Source organism: Myotis yumanensis, unplaced genomic scaffold (assembly GCF_028538775.1).
Source record: "Myotis yumanensis isolate MYYU_CA2020_CCGP unplaced genomic scaffold, mMyoYum1.0.hap1 SCAF_1, whole genome shotgun sequence".
Taxonomy (NCBI): domain Eukaryota; kingdom Metazoa; phylum Chordata; class Mammalia; order Chiroptera; family Vespertilionidae; genus Myotis; species Myotis yumanensis.
The window spans coordinates 112,551,763-112,571,780 of NW_027223752.1; the positions used below are offsets into that span (position 1 = coordinate 112,551,763).

Sequence of the window (20,018 nt, forward strand, 5' to 3'; positions counted from 1 at the left end):
TAAAAATCGCCTGGCCAGCATAGTTCAGTGGTTGAGCATCGACCTATGGACCAGGAGATCACAGTTCGATTCCCAGTCAGGCATATGCCTGGGTTGTGGGCTCAATCCCCAGTGTGGGGTGTGCAGGAGGCAGCCAATCAATGATTTTCTCTCATCATTGAAGTTTCTATTTCTTTCTCCTCCCTTCCTCTCTGAAATCAATAAAATTATATATTTTTTAAAAAGGGACAAAATTATCTCATTTTTGTTTTGACTCTGTATGGGAAAACTTATTTAAAAGGCTATCAATTTTGTCAGGTTCTGTACTGTCTACATTTTATGAAAGGGGAAAACAAACAAACAAAACCCTACTACAGCCTGAGCCACAGCAATACTAGAAGGAAATGCAATATTGAGACCAGGAGTTATTTACATGTAAACTGGCAGCGGGAGAACAAAACCAGGCTGGTGAAAGTTGAGTCTTGTAAAATATGTCATAGGTCCACTTTCTGGAATAGTTTTGGGTTCTAAGAAGGTGGCAATGCCAAATTCATGCAAAAGGAACACTTGGTGTGAAGAACACAGAGAGAAGAGGTGCCCATCCTCGATACATGATCCTTGCCCACTTGCCTGCTCACAGGGCACACCTTCCTACATTATTTCTCCAAAGGGTGCCCAAAGAACATCAAAGGGATAGCCATCCAGCTGGTCATTACACACCTACCAAAGTGAATAACACACTGTCACAAAAACAGAGGCTTGAGGGGAAATTGAGTGCTTGTCTGAGTTAATGAAGATGGGTGAGGGCATAGAAGGGGAAGGAGAAATACTGATTAATATCAACTGATCATTCAAACAAGTATCTGACGGTGCCTCAGAACTTCCAATCTATAGGCCAAATACAGTAGGGTAAGGATTCCTCAACCACTGATAAGTCACCTGTTGGAAAATGGCAAAAAACAAAAACAAACCATGCTTCCAGAATCAGAGCCAAATTGCCCTCCACTGAGACCTTCTCAGATGCAGGTCAAAGCACATAACACTTACACAGGCCCAATCTTAGTGGGAAAACAGAGCTTAACAATGATTCCTCACACACAACCCCAAAAGTTTAATTTAATACGTTCACTTCAGGACAGGGGCTCATTTTCTGTGTTGTTCATGGCAACTGATCTATATACCTTTCAGGATAATTTGTTATTAGAAAACATTTAGGTTTGTAATAATAATCTCAATTTAGCTAATTTACACAGCTTTGATTATAAGGCCCCATTAAAGAAGCTGAAAGGAGAAGAGTTGTATATCGAAGTAGAGGCCCAGTGCACGAAATTTATGCACTGGGTGGTGGTGGTGGTGGTGGTGGGGGGGGCGGTTATCCCACAGCGAAGCCTGCACCCTCTCCAATCAGGGACCCCTTGGGGGATGTCCGACTGCTGGTTTAGGCCCGACCCCTGTCAGACATCCCTCTCACAACCCAAGACTGCTGGCTCCCAACCACTCACCAGCCTGTCTGCCTGATTGCCCCTAACTGCTTCTGCCTGCCAGCCTGATCACCCCCTAAACGCTACCCTGCCAGCCTGATCGACGTCTAACTGTTCCTCTGCCAGCCCGATTGCCCCCAAATGTCCTCCCCTGTCAGCCATCTTGTGATGACATGGGGGGTGGCCATCTTGTGACCACATGGGGGCAGCCATCTTGTGTGAGGGCATGATGATCAATTTGCATATTACTTCTTTATCATATAGGATACCACTGACCCTTTCAGAGTGCTCAGCCTAGGACCTGAAAAGAAGAAGTACATTTTATTACTCTTTCAATACTGAGAAGTGGAATAGATAACCAGTTTAAGGCAACAAAGTAGGAAGGTGGGGAGAAAAGGTAGATATTTGGCAAAAGAGGATGCATGCCTATGAAATAAACTAGTCGCTGAATGGAGTGGTATTATCTATTCTTTATTTGACTCTTCCTCCCAAAGGCTTATTGAAATGCTGGTGCTGGGAGGGGGTGTGCTCTCTGTCCTTTTTTCTGGTTGGCTCTCTTCGACAAGATCATGGCTTGCTTGATATACTGCTGATGTCCACATCTACATGTGTAACCCAAACTTGTGTCTGGGATTTAAATTCATATGTACAATGGCCTACTTGACTTCTCCCCATAGATGCCTTAGATTAAACATAACCAAACCTGAACTCTTCTTCCCACCAAACCCCCTGTTCTTCCAGTACCCCCTCTCTTGGTGAATGAAGCTGTTATCTGTCCCAACATCTATTTCTCCACCATCTGTACTACCTACGTCCAAATAAATACCAATTTCTATTTATTTTCTTCCCAAATAACTTTTAAATTATTCTTTCTTCCATCTCTGTTGCTACTATTAGCACTTTCCTAGAACACTATAAAATATTTCCAATTGGTCTCCCTGCCTCTTATGTGATTCCCTCAACAACCTTCCATATGGCCACCAGAGTCACCTTAAAAAAGAAAAAAAAGAAAAAAGATATTGCTTACATATTTAAACTTTTTAGTCACTCCCCATTATCTTGACAGCATAAGGTCCTGGCCTGGCCTCGCTTTCCAATCTTATTTCTCACGTCTCTTCCACTTTTGCCATATTGAACTATCTACAGTCAGCACCCTCCTACCCACTCCAAATGTTTTCTCTGTTTGGGGACCCTCTTCATAATTCATCTGCCTAAGAGATTCCTACCTATTCTTTCAAAGCCCTTCTCAAGTGTCACTTTTGTCAAAGAGAGAAAGTGCTTAATATCCTAAACTTCCTTTCCGTGTTTCTTCTATATCTTATGCATGTCTCTATTATTACTTATCATAATTTTTTTTGTCTGCCTTAAAAGCAGATTTTTGTATATTTAGGGCCTAGCACAGAGAAAGGTACACAGTACATGCTGAGTATGTCTATACAAATTACTGGGAAAGGCTTCATGTGATCTGGAGTAACCACAGGGCTTATTTACTCAGAGCAGCTGGAATATAAGAACAGCTTTTATGAAACAGATGGAAGTTGGCAAGGCGATGGGGAGGAAGCGATCGCAGAAAAATCTGAGTAATAAATATTCATAACTTGATTACACAAATGAGTAAAAACTGAAAAATGTAATCTGTCCACTGAGTCCAGGCTGATCAAGTCATTTTGCTGCATAAAACGACATAAAACAACATTACTCTTCATCAATCTATTCAATTTTCTCTTTTCCCTCAAAAGAAAGGGATAATTACAAAATACAGGATTCTTTGATAACATTTTACATGGGCTTTTATTTTTTCATTATTGGCCCAGCTGGCCTAGTATGCCTTCAGCATACTTCCACTTTATCAGCAGGAAATCTCATTTTCAGCTCAAAAGAAAATCATGAGTGTTCCTGAGCCAATAATCCAGGCTGACAGAATGACACCCAGGATGTTCACACTAAAGAAACTGAGGCACAGAGCAATACAATAACCAGCTCAGGTCCCAGAGTAGGAATTAAATAATTTGAATCAAATTTATAATTCCCAGCTATATCCTCTCACCTGCACTATTAAAAATAATGGCTCTCAGAGAGAACCAAGTTGGCAGCATAGGTAAACGCCTGTACTTACATCCTCCCACAACCGCATCAAATTTACAACTAAACTACAGAACAACCATCATTCTGAACTGCCTGAAAGCTGGCTGAATGGAAATCCTATAACTAGAGAAGTAAAGAAAAAAGCACACTGAGACTGGTAGGAGGGGCAGAGGCGCCAAACGAACTGGACCAGCACCCATGTTTGCAGCTTTTTTAATTGGGAGGGAGATCATCTCAGCGGAGGCCCCCCATGAGGAGCAAGGGGTCCCAGCCCCACACCAGACCCCCAGCCCAGGCTCTCAGAGCTGAGAAATCCCCATAACTACAGCTATAAAAACCAGCAGGGATTGGGGTTCAGTGATACAGAGGCTACTGGTGACCCAGCTGTTCCTATTAAAGGGCTGGCACATTAACTGAACTTATGCTTCCTCTGAGCTCCAGCACCAGAGAGAGTCTCTGGGGGACCCAGACACATACAAGGAGGAACTGAATTGTCTGGCATCAGAGAAGTAACTCAGGGGTGGCTTTCTCTTAGACAGAGGTACTTGCAGGAATCATTGTTCCTGTGTTGGAACCTCCTCAGTTACAGGGCTGACTGGCAGCCATTTCTGTTTGCTCCACCGGTGATTCCCTGAGACCCTGTCCCATCCAATTTGAAGCCCCACTTAACCTGTGTGCAGCAGCTTTTGCCAATGGTCTGTCCTTGCTCAGGCTTCAGACTTTGCTAAAATCTCTCAAACAAGCTGCAGCTGGGTCAGGGTGGGCCAAGCCTATCAATAAAAGCCACAAGACCCGGCACTAGCATCAGCCTGCCTTGCTTCACTGATATAAATAGAAGGAATCTGCAGATCTCTCTGTAGCTCCTGCTGGGTGGCTCCAGGCAGTGGTTGACTTTGCACCTCACTGGAGACCCAAGAGCCAGTGTACCCAGTGGATAGTGTCAGACCATACCAGATTACAACTCTACACATCCATAAGCAACACACTCAAAGGGCAGACTCAGTGAACACCAAAGACCCACTAAAGCAAGTCCTGCTCCATAGGGGTGTCTCCTGCACTGCAGCTCTTCCACTGTATTCACAGCTGGTCCTCACAGCCAATTGGCCTGGAGGTCAATTCCTCCCAGTGACACCAAGAGCAAACAAGGCTCAACTACAACAAGACTGTGCACATAGTCCACAAAGGGGCACACCTAGAGTGTACAGCTCTGGGGACTGGGGATGCTAAGCCACTGTGCTCTATAGAACACCTACCACACAAGGCTATTCTACCAACTCAAGGAGACATAGCAGCTCTACCCAATACATAGAAACAAACACATGGAAGCAGCCAAAATGCAGAGACAAAGAAACACGTCACAAATGACAGAAATGGAAGAAAGCAGACTACTGGATACAAAGTTCAAAAACACATTCATAAGATTACTCAAGAATCTTCATGAGACTTTCAAGGATCTTAGTGAGAATGTCAAAGACATGAAAAAGGGCTAGTCAGAACTTAAGCATACACCAACTGAAATAAAGAATAATATACAGAGATTCAACAGTAGAGTAGAGGATTCCGAGAATCAAATCAATGATTTGAAATATGAGGAAGCAAAAAACACCCAATCAGAAGAGCAAAAGGAAAATAGAATCCAAAAATATGAAGATAGTATAAGGAGGCTCTGGGACAACTTCAAGTGTACCAACATCCGCATTATGGGGGTGCCAGAAGGAGAAGAGAGAGAGCAAGATATTGAAAACCTATTTGAAGAAATAATGACAGAAAACTTTCCCTGCCTGGCGAAAGAAATAGAGTACAAGTCCAGGAAGTACGGAGAGTCCTTAACAAGAGGAACTCAAAGAGGACCATACCAAGACACATCATAATTAAAATGCCAAGGGGTAAAGACAAAGAGAGAATCTTAAAAACAGCAAGCGAAAAGCAGTTAGTTGCCTACAAGGGAGTGCTCATCTGACTGTCAGTTGATTTCTTAATAGAAACTTTGCAGGCCAGAAGGGAGTGGCAAGAAATATCCAAAATGATGAATAGCAAGGCTCTACAACCAAGATTACTTAACCAGCAAAGCTATCATTTAGAAATGAAGGTCAGATAAAGAGCTTCACAGACAGCAAAAAGCTAAAGGAGTTCATCACCACCAAACCAGTATTACATGAAATGTTGAAGGGTATTCTTTAAGAAGAGGAAGAAGAAGAAAAAGATAAAATATATGAACAAGCTGTTTGGAATCGCAGTGAGAGGAGTGCGCTGGTGTGAAGGATTAACAATGGACACCCAGAAGGATGTCCAACCCCCAAATCAGCAGCCAATAATATATATCTGTGGAGAATGTCAGGCAGAAAATGAAATGAAATCTAGGGATCCAATCAGATGTAGAGAATGTGGATACAGAATAATGTACAAGAAAAGGACTAAAAGATTGGTGGTTTTTGATGCTTGATGAAATGGAATTCAGAAAAAATATCTTTGCTTGTATTTGGATTTGCTGTTATTGTTGTAGAGTTTTTGATGAGTATACTTCTCTTTATGAATACAACTATATACACACTAGAGGCCCGGTGCACAAAAATTTGTGCACTCGGGGGGGGGGGGGGTCCATCAGCCCGGCCTGTGCTCTCTCACAGTCTGGGACCCCTCGGGAGATAATGACCTGCTGGCTTAGGCCTGCTCCCGGGTGGCAGAGGGCAGGCCCAATCCCTAGGTGCAGCCCCTGGTCAGGCTCAGAGCAGGGCCGATTGGGGAGTTGGGGCGCCGCCCCGTGTCATACTCAAGGCAGGGTCAATGGGGAGGTTGTGGCACCACCCCGTCACCCACAGAGCAGGGCTGATCAGGGGGTTGGGGCGCTGCCCCCTGTCACTCACAGAGCAGGGCCAATCAGGGGGTTGGGGCGCTGCTCCCTGTCACTCACAGAGCAGGGCCAATCAGGGGGTTGGGGCCCTGCCCCCTGTCACTAACAGAGCAGGGCCCTTCAGGGGTGTTGGGGCTCCGTACCCTGTCACACACAGAGCAGGGTCGATCAGGGGGTTGGGAAGCTCCCCCCTGTCACTCACAGAGTAGGGCCGATAGGGGAGCTGGGGCACCGCCCCCTGTCACACTCAGGGCAGTGCCGATGGAGAGGTTATGGTTCTACCCTGTCACACACAGAGCAGGGCCCGTGGGGGCGGGGGGTTGGGGCGCCTCACCCTGTCACACACACAGCAGGGCCGATCAGGGGGTTGGTGCGCTGCACCCTGTCACACACAGAGCCGCAGGGCAATTGGGGGATTGGGGAGCTCCCCCTTATCAGGCACAGCTCAGGTCTGATCAGGGGGTTTGGGCGCTGCCCCCTGTCACGCTGATCCCGATGCCGGGAGCCTCGCTGCTCCGCTGATCCTGGTGCTGGGAGGCATATTACCCTTTTACTATATAGAATAGAGGCCTGGTGCACGGGTGGGGGCTGGCTGGTTTGCCCTGAAGGGTGTCCTGGATCAGGGTGGGGGTCCCCACTGGGGTGCCTGGCCAGGCTGGCTGAGGGGCTGAGGGCTGTTTCCCGCTGGCAGTTGACTAAAAGCTCCCAACCGCTCCTTGTTTTCTTTCTTTTTTTTTTTTATTCTGGGCCAGCTTTAGCTCTGAGGCCTCGCTGCTGAAAACGTGGATACAATGTTGCGGTCCGGGGCTGACTGAAAGCCAGTTTTGTTTAGCTTCTTATTTGCAACATAGTAATAGTTGCTTAGAGTTGCAGTTGAGAGTCAGGCAAGTGAGGCGGGGAACGTTGGAGTCTGCAGTTCCTGGAGGAAGCAAACCTCCCTGCTCGCTTCAGTGCCTGGCTGCCGGCCGCCATCTTGGCTGACAGTTAATTTGCATAAGGATACACTGATTAGCCAATGGGAAGGGTAGCGGTCGTACGCCAATTACCATGTTTCTCTTTTATTAGTGTAGATGATCTCATTTTAAAAACCATAATGTAGTCGAAACCGGTTTGGCTCAGTGGATAGAGCGTTGGCCTGCGGACTGAGAGGTCCCGGGTTCGATTCCGGTCAAGGGCATGTACCTGGGTTGCGGGCACATCCCCGGTGGGGGATGTGCAAGAGGCAGCTGATCGATGTTTCTCTCTCATCGATGTTTCTAACTCTCTCTATCTCTCTCCCTTCCTCTCTGTGAAAAATCAATAAAATATATTAAAAAAAATAAAAATAAAAAAACAATAAAAACCATAATGTATTTAGGTGTCCATTATAAAGATTGTTTTTTGTTTAGTTCAAAAAATATGAACAATGAAATGGTAATAAATACCTATCTATCAACATTGAATCTAAAAATCAAAATAAATGAATAAGAGATCTAATGAACAGAATAAACTGGTGAATAAAATAGCATGAGAGGCATGGAAATGGAACAGACTGACAATTCTCACAGGGAAGGTGAGTGGGGAAGAGATTAAACCAAGTTCTTATATGTATATATGCATTATCCATGGACACAGACAATAGGGTGGCGAAGGGCTGGGGCAGGACTCCCTTTTTTCACTAGACAATTCATTTTGATTCCAGGTTTTCATGAGTACCCCAAACCTCTCTTTTCTAAACTAATCCCCAGTTGAGACCCTTACATACTTCTGTAAGCACTAAGTCCTGAAATGAAGTGGACATTGATCTAGGATGGCTATCAGTATATATATAGTTGGCTGCTGATCAACTGCTTTCTGTGAAGTTTCAATGTTGGGCATATTTGTATTGAATTATGAAAATGGAAATGATTTCCCCTCTAGTTGTAAATTCCTACCAATCAAATTCCTGCTAATGCTTTTTCATTTAGTATCTTGCTTTCTCAGTGTCTACCTAAATGAGATAAGGAGAGACTCTGGAGTCAAAATGCAAAAAAAGGTGATGATCTTCACAGTTCACCACTACCTTATTACAGGCTTTTAACAAGATTCTTGGCATTAATTGGAAGAGAGGAAGCAGTCCCACTGCTGTTATAGGGAAGTATACATCTTCACTAAGCCTTGAGAACAGAGACTTGGACTACATTAAGAAGAGAAGATGACTGCACTACATTAAATTTGGAACTGTTGGAAAAATAAGCCAGACATTTACACTTTCTGCTTATGTGAGATTTTCATCATCTCCTGAAAGTAATTTCATCCAAATTTCCCATGTGTTTCCACATAGCAGCATTTGTTATATAATGAACTCATAAGACTTAGCCATCATTTTTACCAACTACTCACCCTGCTTCTAATGCCAGGGGTAGGTAACTCCCGGCCTGCGAAATCAGTTGGTCTGGTCCTCCCAAGGCATTATGGGTGAGTTAATTAAATGTTTGACCAAATATAGCAAGCTAATTTTTAAGTTGATAATTTTGCATGGCCTGCGAATGATGTTATAAATATCCAAATGGCCCTTGGGGGTAATGACCAATACCACTATCTTGCCCCACTATAGGGCAAGCCTGGAGAGAAGGAAAAAGACACCTCTCCCCCCACCTTCTGACATAGGAAATTCCACCCACTGAACAGTTATCTCTCTCACATTGATGTTTCTCTCTATATATGTCTCTCCCCCTCCCTTCCACTCTCTCTAAAAATTAATGGAAAAATATCCTCAGGTGAGGATTAACACAGAAAAATAAAACAAAATAAAACTTATGAGCTTTCGAGAAACCAAGATGGCGACATAGGTAAACACCTGAAATTGCTGCCTCGCACAACCACTTCAAAAATACAACTAAAAGACAAAACGGATATCACCTAGAACCACAGGAAGGCTGGCTGAGTGGAAATTCTACAACTAGAAGGAAAGAGAAAAGCACACTGAGACTCAGAGGAGGTGCGGAAGTAAAGTGCAGAGGTACGGAGGCGCACTCGGAAAGGGCTGGCAACTGAGGATGTGGTTGTCTTTTTCGATCGGGAGGGAGGCACAAGCTCCCGACTGCTCTGAACTCCAGTTCTGGGCGAGTCTCTGGGGACCCAGACTCATATGGGGAGAAACTGGACTGTCTGGCATCGGGTGGAACTCGAGGGAGGCTTTCTCTCAGAGGTGCTTGCAGCGATTACCGTGGGACACTGAGACCTGGGGCCTCTTAGGGCAGGGCTGAGGATCAGCCATAGCTGTTTGCTCCACCCTGTTGATTCCCTGAGACCCCGGCCCACCCAAGCGGTGCGCAGAGGCTTTTGCATATGAAAGGCCTGCCCTTTGCAATCTGAAAATGACTTAACAAACTGCAGCTGGGTCAGAGAGACCCAGAACTTCCAAAAGAAGGCCCAAGGCCCCACAGCAGCTTGCACTGCTTCACAGCTGGGCCTCATCTGGGCACCTCCAAACCCCAAACAAAGAAGAGGAATCTGCAGACCTCTCCATAGCTCCTGCTGGGTAGCCTCAGGCAGAAGCTAAATTAGCACCTTCTTAGAGATCCAAGAACCAGTGTACCCAGTGGTCAGAGTGGGATCATCCAGATTACAACTCCTCAGATCCATAAGGGACACACTCAAGGGACAGACTCAGTAAGAATCAAAGACACACTGAAGCAAGTCTTGCCCCAAAAAGGTGTCTCCAGCACAGAAGTTCTCCCACTGCAGACACAGCTGACTCTCACAGCCAATTGGCCTGGAGGTCAATTCCTCCTAGTGATACCTACAACAATGAAGGCTTAACTACAACAAGACTGTGCACAAAGCCCATAGAGGGGTGCACCAAGAGTTTCCACCTCAGGTAATTGGGGAGGCTGAGCCACTGGACACCTAGCACAGAAAGCCACTCTATCAACACAGGGAAGCATAAAAAATGCAGAGACAAAGAAACAGGTCACAAATGGCAGAAATAGAGGAAAGCAAACTAATGGAAACGGAGTTTAAAACCATGGTTATAAGGTTTTTCAAGAATTTTCTAGAAACCGCCGATAAATTTAGTGAGATCCTCGATAAATCTAGTGAGACCCTGGAGGATATGAAAAAGGACCAACTAGAAATTAAGCATACACTGACTGAAATAAAGAATAATATACAGAGATCCAACATCAGACTAGAGGATCGCAAGAATCAAGTCAAAGATTTGAAATACGAAGAAGCAAAAAACACCCAACTGGAAAAGTAAAAAGAAAAAAGAATCCAAAAATATGAAGATAGTGTAAGAAGCCTTTGGGACAACTTCAAGCGTACCAACATCCGAATTATGGGGGTGCCAGAAGGAAAAGAGAGAGAGCAAGATATTGAAAACATATTTGAAGAAATAATGACAGAAAACTTCCCCTACCTGCTTAAAGAGAGACTTACAAGTCCAGGAAGCGCAGAGAACCCCAAACAAAAGGAATCCAAAGAGGACCACCCCAAGGCACATCATAATTAAAATGCCAAGAGCAAAAGACAAAGAGAGAATCTTAAAAGCAGCAAGAGAAAAACAGTTACCTACAAGGGAGTACCTATATGATTGGCAGCTGATTTCTCAACAGAAACTTTGCAGGCCAGAAGGGAGTGGCAAGAAATATTCAAAATGATGAATAACAAGAACCTACAAACAAGATTACTTTATCCAGCAAAGCTATCATTCAGAATTGAAGGTCAGATAAAGAGCTTCACAGATAAGGAAAAGCTAAAGGAGTTCATCACCACCAAACCAGTATTATATGAAATGCTGAAAGGTATTCTTTAAGAAGAGGAAGAAGAAGAAAAAGGTAAAGATAAAAATTATGAACAACAAATACATATCTATCAACAAGTGAATCTAAAAATCAAGTGAATAAAAAATCTGATGAACAGAATAAACTGGTGAATATAATAGAATCAGGAGCATAGAAAGTGAGTGGACTGACAATTCTCAGGGGGAAAGGAGTGTGGGAGTGCAGGAAGAGACTGGACAAAAATCGTACAACTATGGATGAGGACAGTTTGGGGGGTAAGGGCAGATGATGGGGTGGGAACTGGGTGGAGGGGAGCTATGGGGGGGAAAAAGAGGAACAACTGTAATAATCTGAACAATAAAGATATAATATAAAACAAACAAACAAAAAAACATAGTACTGCCATAAAAGCAGACACATAAATCAATGGAACAGAATAGAGAGCCCAGTAATAAACCCATGACTACACAATTAATTATTCTATGATAAAGGAAGCAAGAATATATACAACTAGAGGCCCAGTGCACAAAATTTGTGCACTGGGGGGGTGGGGGGGAATGGGGTCCCCCAGCCCGGCCTGTGCCCTCTCGCAGTTTGGGACCCCTCGGGAGATAACAACCTGCGGGCTTAGGCCTGCTCCCGGGTGGCAGAGGGCATGCCCAATTCCTAGGTGCAGCCCCTGGTCAGGCTCAGAGCAGGGCCGATTGGGGAGTTGGGGCGCCGCCCCCTGTCATGCACAGAGCAGGGCGGATCGGGAGGTTGCAATGCCACCCTCAGTCACGCTCAGGGTAGGGCCGATTGGGGGGTTGGGGCACCACCCCCTGTCACACTCAAGGCAGGGTCGATGGGGAGGTTGTGGCACCACCCCTTGTCACGCACAGAGCAGTGCCCATCAGGGGGGTTGGGGCTCCATACCCTGGCACACACAGAGCAGGGTCGATAAGGGGGTTGGGGGAGCTCTCCCCTGTCACGCACAGAGCATGGCCCATCAGGGGGTGGAGGAGCTCCCCCGTCACTCACAGAGTAGGGTCCATAGGGGAGTTGGGGCACCGCCCCCTGTCACACACAGAGCAGTGCGGATCAGGGGGTTGGGGCGCTGCACCCTGTCACACTCAGGGCAGGGCCAATGGGGAGGTTATGGCTCTACCCTGTCACACACAGAGCTGCAAGGTGATCAGGGGATTGGGGAGCTCCCCTCTATTAGGCACAGAGCAGGGCTGATCAGGGGGTTGGGGCGCCTTCCCCTGTCACAAACAGAGCAGGGCAGATAGGGAGGTTGTGGCCCTGCCCCCTGTCACACACAGAGCCAGAAGGCGATCAGGGGGTTTGGGCGCTGCCCCCTGTCATGCTAATCCCCGTGCCGGGAGGCCTCGCGGCTCCGCTGATCCCGGTGCTGGGAGGTATATTACCCTTTTACTATATAGGATAGAGGCCTGGTGCACGGGTGGGGGCTGGCTGGTTTGCCCTGAAGGGTGTCCTGGATCAGGGTGGGGGTCCCCACTGGGGTGCCTGGCCAGCCTGGATGAAGGGATGATGGCTGTTTGCATCTGGTCACACCCCCTTAGGGTGGGGGTCCCCACTGGGGTGCCTGGCCAGGCTGGCTAAGGGGCTGAGGGCCGTTTTCCGGCTGGCAGGTGACTGAAGCTCCCAACTGCTCCTTTTTCTCTTTTCTTTTTTGTATTCTGGGCCAGCTTTAGCTGAGGCCTCGCTGCTGAAAGCAGGTTTCTGGCTTTTGTTTCCCTTCTGTATTTGATACAATGTTGTGGTCAGGCTGGCTGAGGCCCCGCTGACTGACAGCCGGTTTCTGGGGTTTTGTTTAGCTTCTATATTTGCAACATAGTTGCTTAGAGTTGCAGCTGAGAGGCCAGCAAGTCAGGCGGGGAACGCTGGAGTCCGCCATCATGGAGCAAGCAAGCCTCTCTGTTCGCTTCAGTGCATGGCTGCCGGCCGCCATCTTGGCTGACAGTTAATTTGAATAAGGATATGCTGATTAGCCAATGGGAAGGGTAGCGGTTGTACGCTAATTACCATGTTTCTCTTTTATTAGTGTAGATGGGGTAAATACAATTCTTCAATAAATGGTGTTGGGTAAAATGGACATATACATGTCAAAAATGCAACTAGACTACTTTTTTACACCATATACAAAAATAAACTCAAAATGAATCAAAGACTTAAATTTAAGACCTGAAATCATAAAATTCTAGAAGAAAACATAAGGAATAATTTGAATAAACTCTTTGATATTGATCTTAGCAATATATTTTTTTTTTATATGTCTACTAGGGCAAAGAGAACAAAAGCAAAAACAAACAAATGTGACTGCATCAATTAAATAGCTTTTGCACTGCAAAAAAACAAACAATAAACCCAAAAAGCATCCTATTGAATGGGAGAAGTTATTTGCCAATGATATATGTCAGATAAGAAGTTGATATCTATAATATATAAAGAACTCATACAGATTGACATAAAATAAACAATTTGGTTTATAAAATGGGCCAAGGACATGAATAAACATTTCTCCAAAGAAGACATACAGATGACCAACAGATGAAAAGATGCTCAACATCACTAATCAACAGGGAAATGCACATCAAAACACTACAATGAGATTCACCACGCTTATTATTCAACATAGTACTTGAAGTCTTAGCCACAGCAATCAGACAAGAAATAAAAGGCATCCAAATTGGAAAATAAGAGGTAAAACTATCATTATTTGCAAATGACATGATACTGGATATAGAGAAACCTAAAAAAGTACACCAAAAAACTACTAGAACTGATAAGTTCAGTCAAGTAGCAGGACACAAAATAAACATGGAAGGAGACTTGAGTTGGGGTGGTAAACACACAGTACAATATACTGGTGATGTATTATAAAATTGTATACCTGAAACCTGTATAATTTTATTAACCAATGTCACCCCAATAAAGTCAATAATAAAAATTAAATAAAAAAATAAACATCCAGACAGAAACAGTTGCATATTTATATACCAATAATGAACTTTCAAGATAGGAAAATAAAAAAATAATCCCATTTACAATTACATTAAAAAATATCTAGGAATAAATTTAACCAAGGGGGGTAAAAGACCTGTACTCAGAAAATTATAAGACACTGATGAAAGACACTGAAGAAGATACAAATAAATGGAAGCATATATTGTGCCGATAGATAGGAAGAATTAACATCATTAAAATGTCCATATTATCCAAAACAATCTATAGGTTCAACACAATTTCTATCGAAATACCAGGAGCATTTTTCACAGAACTAGAATATTCCAAAAATGTATATGCAAACACAAACGACCCTGAGTAGCCACAGCAATCTTGAGAAAGAAGAACAAAGTTGGAGGTAACAGACAATCTGATATCAAAATATACTACAAGGCTATAGTATTCATAACATAATGGTACTGGCATAAGTACAGACAAATAGATAAATGGAACAGAATAGAAAGGTTAGAAATAAACCCATGCTTATGTTAATTACTTAAGACAAAGGAGGCAAGAATATACAATGATGTAAACACAGTTTAGTCAATAAATGGTGTCAGGAAAACTAAACAGATACATGCAAAATTATAAAACTAGACCACCTTCTTACACCATATATATGCATGAACTCAAAATGGATTAAAGATTTAAATATAAGACCCAAACCATAAAACTAGAAGAAAATTTAGACAGTAAACTCTTTGACATTTGTCTTAGCAATTTTTTTTCTGATATATCTCCTGAGGCAAGGAAAACAAAAGAAAAAATTAACAAATGGGTTTACATCAAACTAAAAAGTTTTTGCACAGCAAAGGAAGCCATCAGCAAAATGAAAAGACAACCCACTGAATGGGAGAACATATCTGCCAATGAACATCTGATAAGGAAGTAATATCCAAAATTTATAAAGAACGCATACAACTCTACACCAAAAAATCAAACTATTTATTTAAAACATGGGCCGAGGACCTAAATAGATACTTTTCTAAAGAGGATATACAGATGGCCAATAGACGTGAAAAGATGCTCAATGTGACTAATCATTAGGAAAATTCAAATTAAAACTGTTAGGGGCTGAAATGGAATATTGGGGACTAGCTATAATTATAAGAAATACTAATCATGCTCTATTAACCATGATTGTTCTGTTCTGATTAGAGAAAGCACATTCTAACCTGGCTGAGAGTTGTACGCCCTGGAATATGTGAGCTAATATCAGAATGCAGTCCATCCTTCTTTTCTGAGAACTGCCTATCATGGAAAGATTTACAACCTCATGGCTGAAACAATCTGGTCCTGGAGGCGCACACCCTCTGCACTACCCGCCGCCCCCCCCCCCCCGCCCCCCCGCAGCCCACATACCATGCCTACTTTCTTTTGCCTGTAATTCCTACTTTCCCACATAATCTCTGCCCTTCCACCCAATATAAGCAGCTGGCTTATGGGGAGGGGTAGAGCAGATTTCTGTGGTTGACCTGCTGCTCTCCCATACTGCCAGCATTATTGGAATAAATGCTCATATATGATTCAATCCTATTTCTGCTAAATTGGCTCAAATAGTGACAGGCCTTTGTTGGTGGGATTGTAAATTGGTGCACACATTAGGAAAACAAGATGGAGTTTCATCAAAAAATTAAAAATAGAACTACCATAGATCCAGTAATTCCACTTCCGGGTATATATTCGAAGAAATCCAAAACACTAATTCGAAAAGGCATATGCATCCCTATGTTCATTGTAATACTAGTGCCCTGGTGCACGGATTCGTGCACCTTGAAAGGAATTTAATTAGAAGGTGGCTGGCAGGGCGGGACTGGGCAAGACAGGCCAGACACACCCTAGAGCCAACCTTCTGTGGTCCCTGCCTGGTCAGCTGCACTTGGGGCAGTGCCGTGGCTCAAAGTTGCATCTGCAGAGTGAGTGGGACCCTCTGGTAGGTGGGGCCCCTCGGCCTGGCCTGCGGTGATCGGTCTGAAACTGGCTCTCTGACATACCGAGGGGTCCCAGATTGCGAGAGGGCAGTTCTCAGGTGACACAACCCAGAATCAGGCTCCCTCCTCTCTCGTTCAGGGTGTGTCACCAAAGAACTGCCACTGCTAGCTAAGTCACCGCAGCTCGGCAACTCTTGCGTTGAGTGTCTGCCCCCTGGTGGTCAATGCGCATCATAGCTACTGGTTGGAGTGTCTGCCCCTGGTGGTCATTGAGCATTGGACAGTTGGACGGTCACTTAGCCTTTTATATATATAGGTTATTTACAGTAGCAAAGATATGGATGCAACCCAAGTGCCCACCAATATGGATGAAGAAGTGAGACATATGTACAATGGATTATCTACACTAATAAAAGAGAAACATGGTAATTGGCGTACGACCGCTACCCTTCCCATTGGCTAATCAGCATATCCTTATGCAAATTAACTGTCAGCCAAGATGGCGGCCGGCAGCCATGCACTGCAGCGAGCAGGGAGGCTTGCTTCCTCCAGGAACTGCAACTCCAACGTTCCCCGCCTCACTTGCCGGCCTCTCAACTGCAACTCTAAGCAACTATTACTATGTTGCAAATAAGAAGCTAAACAAAACAGGCTTTTAGTCAGCCCCGGACCGCAACATTGTATCCATGTTTTCAGCAGCGAGGCCTCAGAGCTAAAGCTGGCCCAGAATAAAAAAAAAAAAGAAAACAAGGAGCGGTTGGAAGCTTTTAGTCAACTGCCAGTGGGAAAACAGCCCTCAGCCCCACAGCCAGCCTGGCCAGGCACCCCAGTGGGGACCCCAACCTTAACCAGGACAGCCTTCAGGGCAAACCAGCCGGCCCCCACCTGTGCACCAGGCCTCTATTCTATATAGTAAAAGGGTAATATGCCTCCCGGCACTGGGATCAGCGTGACAGGGGGCAGCACCCAAACCCCCTGATCGGCCCTGCTCTGTGTGTGACAGGGTGAGGCGCCCCAACCCCCCGCCCCCACGGGCCCTGCTCTGTGTGTGACAGGGTAGAACCATAACCTCTCCATCGGCACTGCCCTGAGTGTGACAGTGGCGGTGCCCCAACCCCCTGATCGGCCCTGCTCTGTGGGTAATAGAGGGTGGTGCCCCAACCCTCCTCCACGGGCCTTGCTCTGTGTGTGACAGGGTAGAGCCATAACCTCCCCTTTGGCTCTACCCTGAGTGTGACAGGGTGCAGCGCCCCAACCCCTGATCCACCCTGCTCTGTGTGTGACAGGGGGTGGTGCCCCAGCTCCCCTATCGGCCCTGCTCTGTGAGTGACAGGGGGCAGCGCCCCAACCCCCTGATCGGCCCTGCTCTGTGAGTGACAGGGGGCAGCGCCCCAACCCCCTGATCGGCCCTGCTCTGTGAGTGACAGGGGGCAGCGCCCCAACCCCCTGATTGGCCCTGCTCTGTGCGTGACAGGGGGTGGCGCCGCAACCTCCCCATTGACCCTGCCTTGAGTATAACAGGGGGCGGTGCCCCAACCCCCCAATCAGTCTACCCTGAGCGTGACTGAGGGTGGCATTGCAACCTCCCAATCCACCCTGCTCTGTGCATGACGGGGCAGCGCCCCAACTCCACAATCAGCCCTGCTCTGAGCCCGACCAGGGGCTGCACTTAGGGATTGGGCCTGCCCTCTGCCACCCGGGAGCAGGCCTAAGCCAGCAGGTCGTTATCTCCCGAGGGGCCCCAGACTGTGAGAGGGCACAGGCCGGGCTGGGGGACCCCCCCTCCCCCCGCCCAGTGCACAAATTTTTGTGCACCGGGCCTCTAGTTACTTAGCTATAAAAAAGAATGATGACATGAATGGACCTAAAGGGTATTCTGCTAAGTGAAATGTGTCAGACAGAAAGGATTGTTTTGTTCTGATTAAAGAAAGCACATTCTAACCTGGCTGGGAGTTGCTGAAGGTCCTGGGAGCTCACCTGCAAATGAGGCCCATCCTCCCCATCTGGGAGCTGCCTATTATAAATGGAAAGATTAACAACCCTGTAGCAGAAACCAGGGGCATCAGCCCTTTGCAAACCCCCAGCCCACATTGTCTGTAAACTGTAACCATTATTCCCATTTGCATACTATTCTTAATCCTTTTGCCTATTTCCCCATGTAATCTTTGTCTTTGTACCCCATATAAGCCGCTGGCTTATAGGGGTGGAGAGCAGATTTCTGTGGATGACCTGCTGCTCTCCCATACTGCAGGCATTATTGGAATAAATGCTCATATATGATTCAACCCTGTTTCTGCTAAATTGACTCAAGTAGTGACAGGCAGCCCACCAGTTTCACAACCACTGAGCCAAACTGTTCAGGCGCAAGAGAACAGTTTGGACAAACTTTTCTTTGTTAGCATACTAAAAATCAAGCACATGGGTGGAATTTCAACAAAATCAACATACTTTGAGATGTATAGCTAGGTATGTTCCAAGCACATTTAAGAACTGCACATGCTTTCTTGTAAATCGAAAAACTCTACCCTTCCTCAGGAATCTGTACCCTTAAACCCATCTATCTCCCCTACCCCCAGCCTATAAGACTTTCCTAATTCCCCCAATTTGGGGAGAAGAGATCATAGCTAATCTTCCATTCCCTGGCCAAAGAATAAAGTTTCTGACTTGCTTTATTAAATACTGTCTCATCCCACTGGTGTAAGCAACACCAGGCAGAAGGACCATGATCTGCAGTCTGTGACACTTAGGAGTCAGTGAAAATCACTTTGTAAGGTATATAGAAGTTTAATCACCTGTTGTACACCTGAAACAAATATAATATTATATTCAACTATAGCTGAAAAATAAATTTACAAAAGAAAGTCATACCGGTTAGCCTATTCTAGATTCCTTTAGTATGGGAGGGAATATCTTAATACATTGTGGACGGATCATGAGAATTCTCGCTTTGTATTACACAGTGTTTTATAAAGTATCATACTTTAAAAAGATATTAGCTTGTAAGAACATGTAATAAGTAACTTCAAAATGCAATGGGTATTTAATTTTAAAGCGTGCCTTTAACATTTACGTAAAACATTTTTTTGTACTTGCTCAAAAGAAACTTATCTGGCCACTGGTTAAAGCTAGCAATAAAACTACTGGTCCACAATGTGTTAAGAAGACAAACAGTAAAAAGTCGTGTGAGCAAACTGTTAGTCTCTTTTGTTTATCTCTGCAAAAGAAGTGTCCTAGTAGTTTCTCTCTCTAAGGGTGTTGAGTTTTGGCCTGAATAGTCTTCAAAGAGACATTTATATTCACCATTTAGTGTAAGACATCCTTTTCCAAATATGTCTTACATATACACTGAGTGGCCAGATTATTATGACCACTTGGCATTTGTAGGCAAATTAGCTATAATTTCGCACTGAAGTTACTAGAGGGCCAGACCATTATAAATAGGGAAGCACGACAGAAGTGATTTTTTTCTGAAGATACTAGCAGCCCGGTGCACAAAATCCGTGCACATTAAAAGGGAATTAATTGCCCTAACCAGTTTGGCTCAGTGGATAGAGCATCGGCCTGCGGACTCAAGGGTCCCAGGTTCGATTCCGGTCAAGGGCATGTACCTTGGTTGCGGGCACATCCCCAATGGGGAGTGTGCAGGAGGCAGCTGATCTATGTTTCTCTCTCATCGATGTTTCTAACTCTCTATCCCTTTCCCTTCCTCTCTGTAAAAAATCAATAAAATATATATATTTTTTTAAAAAGGGAATTAGCAGAGATATTTTAATATTGCTATTTGCTCTTTCTCTATAATAGAAGTGTGAGAGATGAAAGGAAATTAGTAAAATGTATATGAAAACAATATATGAATTTATTAATAAATAAACAGAAACAGAAGGATATAACAACAACAGAGGCATGATATAAAAACGACAAAAACATGATATGAAAA

The 20,018-nt window shown here is 44.8% G+C and overlaps 1 protein-coding gene and 1 pseudogene across 5 annotated transcripts in view; one reads left to right on the plus strand and one right to left on the minus strand.

Moving 5' to 3' along the window:
• The window catches only part of PEAK1 (pseudopodium enriched atypical kinase 1), a 159,162-nt gene that overhangs the window by 11,105 nt on the left and 128,039 nt on the right, over window positions 1-20,018 (minus strand). The gene's annotated exons all lie outside the window — the stretch shown is intronic.
• LOC139004985 (DNA-directed RNA polymerases I, II, and III subunit RPABC4 pseudogene) lies at window positions 5,815-5,988 on the plus strand (annotated as a pseudogene).